The sequence below is a fragment of the Bos taurus genome, chromosome 28, assembly GCF_002263795.3.
Source record: "Bos taurus isolate L1 Dominette 01449 registration number 42190680 breed Hereford chromosome 28, ARS-UCD2.0, whole genome shotgun sequence".
Classification (NCBI taxonomy): domain Eukaryota; kingdom Metazoa; phylum Chordata; class Mammalia; order Artiodactyla; family Bovidae; genus Bos; species Bos taurus.
The window spans coordinates 45858427-45866829 of NC_037355.1; the positions used below are offsets into that span (position 1 = coordinate 45858427).

The following is an 8403-nucleotide window of genomic DNA, read 5'->3' on the forward strand; positions in this document are numbered from 1 at the left end:
GGGGAATGAGACAATGTTGATGGTGACAAGCTGTTTCCATCTCTGTATGAGCTGGTCCAGTTCACCAAATTCTCTCAGAACTAACACCTGTATATAAACACTCTTCCTCTGGCAACAGAGGGTGGGCTGAGTGTTTTCCAGGAAACTCCTCACTAACCTCTGGGAAAGATTCTGACAGAGTCTCTGATGATGCAACAAATGTCCGCTTTGGTTAGGAATCAACAAGGACTCACTGTGTGGCACATGGATGTCAATGCTATGTAGCAGCCTCGATGGGAGGGGAGTCTGAGGGAGAAAGGACGCATGTGTGTGTTTGGGTGAACTGTTCCCCTTGGTGTCACTTGAAACTGTCACAACACTGTTTGTTAACCGGCTACACCCCAAATACAAAGTAAAGTTAAAAAAGAGAACAACATGTGACCAAACACAAAGAGAAGACACTGGATGATTTGAACGTTTGCTTCAAAAGTGCACTTTGGTAACACAGAAAACTACAGTATTTTAAAATCCTAGTTTATGATTTAGAGTCTATGATATTTAGGTGACTGATCAATTGTTTAATACAGGCACTGATAAGAATACAAGCTAAAGGCTAAGCAGTTTTAATATCATTAATTTCACACTACAGTCTAAAGCCAGGGCACATAAGTCTACTTATCTGTCTCCCTCCCTCCAACTCCTCTTTACAGTTTTAAGATTTGTGTCACCAGTGAGCTCGCTCCAGCTCTCCTGCAACACACACCCTTCATTCTGTGGGAGAAGTGATAACACTCGTTTACACTAGTGTAAGTGAGGAGGTGACGCATGGTGACAGAAGGAAGGAGACTGGAGAGGGGCTTGGCCCGGCTTTGGCCTGGGGGCATTGCCCGGACCCTCACTCCCTCTCTCACTGCTGACAGTAACAGGGGCCTGGAGAAGCCTGTGAGGAGCCCTGGCCAAGAACCTTCATGCACGTCTCGCCATTTACATCGTGAGCATGAAGTTTTCTCAAAGATCTTCAAATTTCTGTTTTTTTCTGACTTCTTTAGTCTTCATTAGTCTTCTCACCAGGGGTGTCGTTAACTAAATCAGCCTATATATTATTAATATTAACATATATCATTGATATATAAATATTATATTAAAATAACAATAGTACATAACATTTTATATTTATTTACATTATATGTGCATACATTTATGTAGCATTATGTTGTACTAAATTAAATTAATAAATATAAATAAACTAGCATAGCGATATGAGTATATATTACTCCTCAGAGGCAGACCTTTGCCTTTTATGCAGTCAACTCTGCCTGCTGACCATATTTTGTTTGCCAGAAAAAAATGAAGACTGAGGCCAGAGTGAAAAGTGAGGGGAAGGCAGGCAGAGAAGACCCAACCTGAAATTACAGGGAGGCATAATTGAATCACTCAAGTGCAACAAGAAGTGTCTTCCCGAGACCAGCCTGAGGTGAGGGGAGTGGATGCGACCGCGCACCTGGCCTGGCCGGTAGGCACCTTCTGGGGTGGGGTGAGCGGAAGGGCCCCTCCTCCGGGTGTCTCTCCACTGGCTCCTCTGAGGACCCGCTCTTCCTCCCCAGGCTCTGCTGCGACCTGTGTGCTTTGCCTTCAGGAGGCCCGTTTCCTGCCCTCCACTGTTCTCCTACCATCTCTCTTTCCTGGATTCTCTGGGCTGCTACCGGCCAGGCTGGAGACACAGGCATCACAAGACCTTCCCCGCAGCCCATGAGCTGTCCTCGCCACGCCCTCCTCCTTTAGAGCTGGGTTAACGGGGTGCCTGCTGTTCATTGCTGAGACTTTTCTTGCTCACAGTTTCCTCCATTCCTGATGGTGGGATGCGCAGGGCAACTAAAGAGATTTCTGAATTTCCCCGAATGTGGATGCTAGATGAACCTAGTTTGCCTATAACAGAATCGTGTTGTTCTATAGAAAGATTTTCATATTCGTATTGAAAACCACTGGAAAAGCTCCAAACAGGAAATGGTGACAACTCAAAGTCATACTGTTACATGACTAAAGCAAGTTGTAAAACAACACACATTATTTGTCTGACTGAACTAAAAATGAACCTATATTATCTGCGTGTAAATAAATATATATTTGAAAATGTTTTCTAAAAAGCTGGAGGAATACATACAAGTGAACCACAGATACTTTGATAAGGATGAAAGAGAAATGTTACTTTTACTCTAAATTATCCAGTTTCTTTTTGGGTGTACTTTTAACTCAGGAGGAATTTGAATGAGAGTATATATTGTTTGCATTTAAATAAAAACTTTACATATGATTGTACAGAACCAGCTTATCATAAAAACTGAACCAATGTATTTCAGAGTCAAACAAATGATAAGCTGCGTAGAAGAGCGTGAATATCTGCTGAAGGGCTAGAGACAGAAAGAGCACATGAGCAGCACAAACAGTGAAACGCGGGCTGCACGCTGCTGTCCCCTCCAGTCACTGGGACGTTTCCTGAATGCTTGCTGGGTTTAAGGCAGCCTGGAAGTCAGTCACGTGTCCAAGGCAAGTCTGAATTGATGCCAGGCCCATAGTAAAGACATGTTTTAATTAGTATCTCTCAGAGGTAGAAAAAGTACACTTTATTCTCTAAACTCACTTTGGCCCGTTCTATGATGGATTGTTCCACTAAAAACAAAACACTCACAGCAACATTAAAACCACCCTTTTGGTGTACCTGAAAGCTTTTTGCCATTTTAGAGCTTTCTCTTTTGCTGTCATCTCTTAAACATGTAAAATAAATACAGTCAAGTCCCCTCAGGAGGGGCTACTTAGGGAGCTCTGGGCCTCAGTCGTTCCTAGGAATAAAAGTGGCAAAGAGCAGTTTTGCTCCAGAACTCTCAAGGCATTTTGGTGTGGGATAATCGGGACCCATGGAAAGCATATGAAAGCCTGATACTGTTTCTTACATCTGCCACAGCTCAGTGATTTTCAATATCTTACATTCTGTAACCAAAGACTGAGAATGCTCAGGAGAGAGCATAAATATAACTACATACTCGTTATAAATAGCATATAAGTAGAAAGTATAGTTAGATGTGAGTCTAACTTAGCTTAATATCCTAGTTCCTGTGGCTCTCAGTCCATAAGGCTCAGACTACATTCCTCGGGCACCTCTGCAGATTGGACAGTAGGTGGCGCTTTCAGCCTGTTTGAAACAGTTCACGGGCTTTGGCTTGTTTACTTGCTTTTTAACTGTTTTACCACCATTGCACAGAAAACAGAGTAATTTGGTACATAAGTGTATGAAGTCCAGATCAATGTCATGGGAGCAATTTCAGAAGAACACAAAGCCATATAACTGGATCTGCAGGAAGCATTTACAAATATCCACAGAAAAGACTTTACCTCTCTGTAGATCCAAACTGAAAACAGAAAGTGAAAGTCACTCAGTCCTGTCGGACTCTGCGATCCCTTAGGCTGTAGCCCGCCAGGTTCCTCTGCCCATGGAATTCTCTAGGCAAGAACACTGGAGTGAGTTGCCATTCTCTTCTCTAGGGAACCGTCCCAACCCAAATTATCCAGTAATAAAACGCTTTAGGGTTTGTGTCACAGATGCTCTTTGCTACTTTGATTCCTGGTAATGACAGAATCTCAGGCCGACCTGGGACCCGCCCTAAGGTAGTTTGTGTCCTGTGACCCTGGTCAGGCACATAGACTTTAGTTCGGTTTTCTTGTGTGGAAACAATTTGACCTAGCTGCTCACAAGCGAAAAGCAAACTACTAGATGTTAAAATGTTCCAGTAGAGTACAGTCAGGTGCTCTTGATTCTAGGAACTTCAAAGGATGTTTTTAAGCCTTGTCAGCCACCAGCTTCTCTTGATTCTGAAAGCTGGGTTTACTAGGGACTGGCAGCAGTGGAAGTGTGATGAAATCACTGCAGCGGTGTTGCGCTTCAAAGCACAGGATCTGTACAGACTAGGAACAAAGATAAAATATTCTGAAGGGGTGAATCCAGGGCATTTACTCTTATCTGAACAAAAGCTTGTGCACAGATGCATTTTATGCATCACTTCTGGGAGGCCACAGGCTCCCTGGGCTCTCCAAATCCCTCAGGTTAAGAGCTCCTGGCCCGGGAGTGAAAGAAAGTAAAAGCCAGCCCTTCAATCTTCCCCATTCCGACCTCTGGTCCCATCGCATTCCGACCTCTGGTCCCATGAGAGGGACGGTGGATGCTCAGCGCGCTGTCCCAGCCGCACGGCTGCCAGAGGAGTTACAGGAGCAGACCTGCCGAATGGCGCCGCTGCTTCCTGCCTGCTGCCGGGCCTTGTGAGAAGGCCCCAAGGAGATCTAGGAAAAGCAAAGGGGAGTCCAACTCAGCAGAGCAGCCCCGAAGCACAGGGAGTTAAAGAAACAGGAAGCACGAGTCAGGTCAAGGAAGGACCCCTTTCTGAAGGCTGCGCTGATAACGGATGTGGCTGAAGCTTCCCGCTCCCTCCCCCCGGGTCTCTGGGTCTGCAGGCACTTCCGGTTTGTCTCACCGTGAGAGGCAGCTGCTTGTCAGAAGGCAGATCTTTTCTACCATCAATAAACTGTCTTTTCCCCGCTGTCAGCCCTGTAATCTGGCACTATATGCACCTTGCTCCATTGGCTGCTAACACTTCTGTAAAAAGAGAACTAACTGTCGAGAGTTCAAAATTCCAGGGGTCTGTGGAGCCCCGCCACCAATTCACTCCCCAGAGCTGTGTCTGAATGAAGTAAAAACGCTCATTACAGGCTTAGGATTGAAGACACTAAAGTGAGAACATGAATGAATTTAGAACGTTTGGAAAGTCTGATTTTAAAAGTACTTGTTTATTTTTAAAGTCCGGTAATAAAAATTTACTCTTGCTTGTCTTGTCTGAGGAATAAACATGGAAAGATACTTACTGAAAAAAAGCTACAAAATCTGAGGCTTTGAAGAAGGGAATTAAAAGAGAATGGGTCTCATGAAGAGTAACTCCTTTCAGATGGAGAAGCTGAAAGGAGAAAGAAATTGATTTAAGAAAAGATCTTAATATTAGAGCTGAGGCCATCTGCCATTTAGTCAAATTTGCTTTTCTGCATGCAAGGTCACCTTATACAGACTCGTACAGACACACAATACAGCTACCTTCTCCACTGATACCCAGAGGGGTGCCCTGGCCACCGCTTCAGACCACCTTGTGGGCACTCAGGATGCTCAGGACTCTGTCCTGTGTGTCCCTGGGAAGTGACTCCCAGGAGGTCCATCCACTGAGCCGAGTTCCACTCTGTTTTCAAGCAGCCCTTTAAATCCCTGAGGCCAGCACCCCTCTCTCTCACCACATAAAATGTACCCCCCACAACCCCATATCACTGCTCCTCATCAACATGGCTGCTGCTTTTATAATCAGTCTTAAGATATGGTCACCTGATTCTATTATTTTTTATTATGCTGAAGTCAGTCAAGTGTTTTATATCTTACTAGCATATTAATATGTCAGATTCAGAGAAATAATTCAAGTATGAAATCAACTGATTATCCTCCTATCCATATGAAGTATAAATATAATCTCTGGAAGATGGTGAAGGACAGGGAAGCCTGGTGTGCTGCAGTCCATGGGGTCGGAATGAGTTGGACATGACTGAGTGACTGAACAATGATAAAATATTATCTCAATTGATAAAGAATGTACAGTGCATAAGGGAAAGTGGGAGAAAAGTATTTTAAAATTGGACAAGCTTAGCTAATAAAATTAGTGGTTGCAAATGTTGTTTGAGGGAAGAACATAATGAATTATGAATTAGGAAATTTTCCTCTTATGTGAAAGGAAAACAGCAAAAGTCACAGAACATTCTCATGAGTAGACATGTTTATTTATTTAGAAACTGCTTATTTTCTGTGAACCAATTTCCATTTTAAGAGTTTGTGGGGTTTCCATAATGGCTCATGGTAAAGAATCCTGCCAATGCAGGAGACATGAGTTCAATCCCTGGTCCAGGAAGATACCACGTGCCTTCAGAGTAACTAAGCCTGTGAACCACAACCATCAAGCCTGTGCTCCACAGCCTGGGGGCCACAGCTCCTGATCCCACGCTCTGCCACCACTGAAGCCTGGGGGCCCTGGGGCCCATGCTCCATAACAAGAGAAGCCGCTGCAACAAGAAGGCCAGGCACCAGAGAGTGCGCCCCGCTCACCGCAACCAGAGCACACCTGTGCAGCAGCAAGGACCCAGCACAGCCCCCACCGAAGAGAAGAGCCTGTGAAAGAACAGCTGAAGCCCACCCAGTGCTGTGTCTACCCGCCCAGTGGCCTGAGCAGTGGGCGCTGCAGGCCAGCCTTCGGGGGATCTGCGGAGTAGGCAGCGAGCTCGCTGCCCGCCTGTGGACTAGACAGCACCTCAGATCCAGTAGCGTTGCACTCAGCTGCTGAAGTGACCCATTCACGGTGAAGTCCTCCTTGGTCAGAGCTTGCTCAGCTGGCACCTGCTCTTCCCTTTTAATCTCTTCAGAATCTGCAGATGTAGAGATCAGGCACGACCTCCCAAGAGTGTTCACAGGAAACGGTGCCGCGCACGGGCAGAACTTCCCCGGTGAGCATCCGCCAAGTCAGACCCACCGACAGCTCCCTGGTTGCCGGGAATGGGTCGTCTCCAGAGTGCAGAGGAGAGTCCGTGTCACACAGACCGATGGTAAGAAGTTCATATACATGCCCCTGGGAGAGGCTGGCGGTCGGCCCTGGCCTCGTAACCACCAGGAGTCTTGGCTCCTGGAAGCTGCCTGGGTCTGGTTAGTGGAGGCTCCAGGAGTGAAGCGGCAGCAAACTGCAGCTCAGCTCGCTGGCGAGGATTCCTGGAGGACGCAGCAGGGACAGCAGCTGGGTTTTCAGTGGCAACGATGGCATGAGCTGCCTACAGAAGCTTCTCCCAGGTTCTCTTCGGATTCCTAGTGTAGACGCCGCCACTTTTCCTTCTGTAGATGTACTGCTCCGTTGGGAAGTAAAGGCTGGTGCTACCTAAGTGGGCCCCTGCTGCAAGGAACGTGATGACGTCGTCCTTCATTTGCCGGACATCAAGGACCCAGGATAGTGTAAAAGATTCACTTCCGGTTATGACAAGAATCCAGACAGTGCCGTATGGACCACTGTCTGGGTAGCGTGGGAAAAGCCTGAGAAGATATGTTAGAGAAGCCAGATAATCTGATAAAACAAACTTGACTTTCATTCAGTTTGTAGAAATAATGCTGTGAGTTTTATTCTTTAGAAGTTTAAAATATTTTTGTAATGTCTTGGCATTTCTGAGAAACTTGTAATACATGTACAAGGTTCAAGAACCTAGAAATATAAAATACTTTATATTACATTGTTCTTCCTACCCCCTCCCTTCTTGTCAAGGCCCTGCTGCTTCCACAGTCAGCCACGTGTTTTGTTTCTCAGGAAAAGCTTCCGGAGGTTTATTTGTTTGTTTGTTTTTTTAAGTATTTATATGGCTGTGCCTGTGAGACCTTGTTCATGGGAACTCTTAGCTGTGGCATGTGGGTTCTAGTTTCCTGACAAGGGATTGAACTCAGGCCCCTACAATGAGAGTGCAGAGTCTTAGCCCCTGGATCAGGAGAGATGGCCAGAGTATTTATGGAATACACAAGCAACTATGAATATCTATTTCTTCTTCACTCCACATGTGGTGCTAATGGTAAAGAACCCACCTCCCTATGCAGGAGACATGAGGGACTCAGATTCAATCCCTGGGTCTGGAAGATCCTCTGGAGCAGGAAATGGCAACCCACTCTAGCATCCCTGCCTGGAGCATCGCCATAAGCAGAGGAGCCCGGTGGGCTACAGTCCATAGTGTCACAAAGTGTGGGACGTGACTGAGTGACTGAGCACAACCACATTTAAAACCATACATGGTCGCACAGTGTGTACCAGTGTTTATCATGTATCTTGCTTTATATTTCAGGGCTGACACTATCTTGGGGAATATTCTCTCTTGGGACACTATTTTCCACAAATCAGTCCAGTGAATAGATGATGTACTATAATATGCTTTACTGGTCCACATTGGAATAAACACTAATATAAAATGACATCTTGACATCACAATAAACAATGTAATGCATAACCTTAGCCTAATTTATTCCATTGCAGGAAAATGTATAAATTTCTAATGCATTAGGAATTTCTACAAATCTAATGGATTTGTAGCCTGAAGTATTTGTAACTGAAGTATAGCATGTGATAGGATGTTGATGGTAAAGTAGCACGTTGCTGGATTCCCCGCCCCCGAGGAGCTATGCAATGATCATTTCTCTTTCCTTAAGACTCAACCTCTCCTCTCCCAGATTTCTCCCCGATCTGTTATTTAAAAACATTCTCCAACCTCTTCTGCCCTTGTGACTTCTCTATAATCTGCTCCTCTTCTTAGCACTGTCCTTCATTCTCACGC

At 45.4% G+C, this 8403-nt stretch overlaps 1 pseudogene; it reads right to left on the minus strand.

The window, feature by feature from the left end:
* Positions 1-5870: 5870 nt before the first annotated feature.
* Positions 5871-7565, minus strand: LOC112444735 (small ribosomal subunit protein uS2-like; annotated as a pseudogene).
* Between the last annotated feature and the right edge of the window lie 838 nt (positions 7566-8403).